This window comes from Aotus nancymaae, unplaced genomic scaffold, assembly GCF_030222135.1.
Source record: "Aotus nancymaae isolate 86718 unplaced genomic scaffold, 86718_ANA_hifiasm-v0.15.2.pri h1tg000049l, whole genome shotgun sequence".
In the NCBI taxonomy this organism is placed as follows: Eukaryota; Metazoa; Chordata; class Mammalia; order Primates; family Aotidae; genus Aotus; species Aotus nancymaae.
Window position 1 is genome coordinate 14,520,459 of NW_026988463.1, and position 4,234 is coordinate 14,524,692.

Sequence of the window (4,234 nt, forward strand, 5' to 3'; positions counted from 1 at the left end):
TGTCATTCTTCTATCTTTGCAAATAGAGCCTTTGTTTATGCCTGACTATTCAGACCCAGACTATTTTATTTGTATCCACCCAGGAGGCAGATAGAGTATATTATACAATTGTTCATACCTTGCTTTTTTTTTTTTTTGAGACAGAGTCTCAGGCTGGAATGCACTGGCACAAGAGAATCACCTCCCAGGTTCAAGCCATTCTCTTGTTTCAGCCTCCCTAGTAGCTGGGATTACAGATGTGTGTCTCCAGGCCTGGCTAATTTTTATATTTTTAGTAGAGACGGGGTTTCACTATGTTGGCCAGGCTGGCCTCCAACTGACCTCAAGCGATCCACCCGCCTCGGCCTCCCAAAGTGCTGGGATTACAGGCGTGAGCCACTGCTCCCTGCCACTTTTTGTATTTTTAAAGTAGTAAATAAACATTAAAATCATAACAATAAAATAAAATGCAGAAATTTAAAACAACACTTTTTTTTAAATGCAGGACTTGAGCCTAGGAAAGGTTTTGAATTTAGATATTGATCAAAACCTCAAATTCCGCTGGGGTCCAGGCAGTAAGGTAAGTGGGCGAGCCTGCCTGGGTGGAACAGGGAGAAGCTGAAGCAGCCGGCCAGGGGCTCCACTCCCTCAGCCTCTGCAAGATGCTGTCCTTTGGAAGACAGGCAAAGAAGCAAAAAACATGTTAGAGAAATAGGGAGAGAACAAAATTATCTCCCAGGCTGGGCACAGTGGCTTACACTTATAATCCCAGCACTTTGGGAGGCTGAGGCGGGCAGATCACCTGAGGTCAGGAGTTCGAGACCAACCTGGCCAACATGGTGAAACCCCATCTCTACTAAAAACACAAAAATTAGCCAAGCATGGCAGCACATGCCTGTAATACCAACTACTCGGGAGGCTGAGGGAGGAGTACCGCTTGAACCTGGGAAGCAGACATTGCAGTAAGCCAAGACTGAGCCACTGCACTGCAGCTTGGGTAACACAGTGAAACCCTATCTCAAAAAAAAAAAAAATTATCTCCCATAAGAGTTAAGCAAGGAAAGGTTTTAGTCTGGGATAGGAAGTGGAGTGAAATTCTACAGGAGGATCAGAGGCAGTGCACCAAGGAAGCAGGTCATTGGTGGCCTTTGAGTGTATCCCTGGTGCAAGCTACATGGTAGATATTTAAGGATTGGTGAGGAAAAGGAGGCAGCCAATAGGAGCCATGCCTGGGGCCAGGCGCGGTGGCTCTCGCCTGTAATCCCAGCACTTTGGGAGGCCGAGGCAGGCAGATCACCTGAGGTCAGGAGTTCGAGACCAGCCTGGCCAACATGGTGTAACTCGATCTCTACCAAAAATACAAAAAATTAGCCGGGCATGGCGGCACACACCCATAATCCCAGCTACTTGGGAGCCTGAGGCAGACAAATCACTTGAACCCAGGAGCTGGAGGTTTCAGTTAGCTGAGATCACACTACTGCACTCCAGCCAGGGCAACAGAGCAAGAATCTCAAAAAAAAAAAAAAAAAAAAAAAAAGGGAGCCATGCTTAGAAGCCAGGAGAAGCAGGAGGAAGAAAGCTTTGATAACTCTTTGGAAAGAGATACACTTGCTCAGGTGCTTAAAATCTCATGTAGTGCACTGCGGCATCACATCTGTTCCTAAGAGCCTAGAACAACCCAACTGTCTGTAACCAGGAGCCTCACAATGGAAGACTATACGGCCATCAAAAAGAATGAGGCAAGCCAGACGCAGTGGCCCACACCTATAATCCCAGCACTTTGGGAGGGCGAGGTGGGCAGATCACAAGGTCAAGAGTTCAAGACCAGCCTGGCCAACATAGTGAAACCCCATCTGTACTAAATACACACACACACACACACACACACACACACACACACAATTAGCCAGGTGTGGTGGCAGGCACCTGTAGTCCCAGCTACCTGGGAGGCTGAGGCAGGAGAATCACTTGAACCTGAGAGGCAGAGGTTGCAGTGAGCCTAGATGGCGCCACTGTACTCCAGCCTGGGCAAAAGAGTGAGACTCTGTCTCAAAAAAAAAAGAAAAATAATGAGACAGATGTGTTCTCACATAAAAGATAAACCACGAAGTGAAAAACACAAAGTCCAGACTGGGCACAGTGCCTCCCACCTGTAATGCCAGCATTTTGGTAGGCCAAGGTAGAAGGATCACTGGAGCCCATGAGGTCGAGACAGCCCGGGCAACACAGGGAGATCCCATCTCTACAAATAATTTAAAAATTAGCCAGGTGTAGACTGGGGCGCAGTGGCTCACACTCATAATCCCAGCACTTCTAGGGGCCGAGGTGCACAGATCATGATATCAGTAGTACGAGACCAGCCTGGCCAACATGGTAAAACCTCATCTTTACTAAAAATACAAAAATTAGCCAGGCATGGTGGCACATGCCTGTAATCCCAGCTACTCAGAAGGCTGAGGCAGCAGAATCGCTTGAACCTGGGAGGCGGAGGTTGCAGTGAGCTAAGATCGCACCATTGCCCTCCAGTCTGGGGCAACAAGAACAAAACTCTGTCTAAAAATAAAAAATAAAAAATAAAATAAAATAGGTAGTGTCTGAATAGACAGACATAAACAGAGGTTCTATTTGCAAAGATAGAAAGAAGACTCTAGCAACAGACAAAATCTAAAGAAAGAAAGACTCGCTTTCCGTTGAAAAATCTTTGGTAGTGTTTGAATACTTAATTTTTTTAAATATGATTTTTTTTGAGACAGAGTCGCCCTCTGTCACCCAGGCTGAAATGCAGTGGTGTGATCATAGCTCACTGCACCCTTGAACTCCTGGGCTCAAACAATCCTCTTGCCTCAGCCTCCTAAGTTGCTAGGACTACAGGAGCGCACCACCAAGTACAGCAGATTTTTTTTCTTTTTAGTTTTTTTTTAGGTACAGGGTCTCACTCTGTTGCCCATGCAAGTCTTGAACTCCTGGCTCCAAGCAATTCTCCCACTTCAGCCTCCCAGCGTGCTGGGATTACAGGCATGAGCCACTGCGCCTGGCCGGCTAGGAGAATTATTTTGAAACGAGGATTTTTAAAAGTTTTATAAGACTGGTGCTGATGTAATCACATCACCAAAAGAGTGCTGTGTTTGCTCTCGCATGACATCAAAAGAACAGAGAGGGATCCAGTACTGACGTCTCCCTCAAGCTTCACTTGTCACTCAGAGCTCTAAGGAAGCGAAGTGCTGCTGCGTCAAACTCTCAAAGCCATGAATAGCTTCTTCTGCCACGGTCCAAGCCCCAGCACCAAATGCTTGGCTGCTCATTCACAGAGGCCAGAGCCAGACGGGGGCAACGTAAACTCCTTACGAGCTCCCCCTGCAGAGCCTCACTCTGGCAACCAGACATTCCTGACTTCTAGATCCACTGGTTGGTGACATCTGGTCCCACTCCCAGACCTTCACCTCCTCAGATCCTACAACAATTGTACAAGGTCTAATTCCTTCCCTTATCCCGTAACACTCACCCATGTTGGCTCAGCTCCCCAAAGCAACCCTGACTGTTACCACCTCTTTAACCTCGATATTTTGAACCTACAGGCTTTCTTGGGTTTTTTTGTTTGTGTGTTTGGGGTTTTTTTGGGGTTTTTTTTGAGATGGAGTTTTGCTTTTGTTGCCCAGGCTGGAGTGCAATGGCGCAATCTCAGCTCACCGCAACCTCTGCCTCCCGGGTTCAAGCGATTCTCCTGCCTCAGCCTCCCGAGTAGCTGAGATTACAGGCATGTGCCATCATGCCCAGCTAATTTTGTATTTTTAGTAGAGACGGGGTTTCTCCATGTTGGTCAGGGTGGTCTCAAACCCCCAACCTCAGGTGATCCACCCACCTCGGCCTTCCAAAGTGCTACGATTACAGGTGTGAGCCACCACCCCCAGCCTTTGTTTTGTTTTTTTGAGACAGGGTCTCACTCTGTTACCCAGGCAGGAGTACAGTGGTGCGATCAAAGTTCACTGTAGCCTCAACCTCCCAGGCTCAAGTGATCATTTCACTTCAGTCCCCTGAGTAGCTGGGACTATAGGAATGTGCCACCTTGCCTGGCTTGGTTTTTTATTTAACTTTATTTTTTTGTAGAGTTGGGGTCTCGCTATGTTGCTCAGGCTGGTCTCAAACTCCTAGATTCAAGCCATCTGCCCGCCTTGGCCTCCCAAAGTGCTAGGATTTTTTTTTTTTTTTTTTTTTTGAGATGGAGTTTCGCTCGTTACCCAGGCTGGAGTGCAATGGC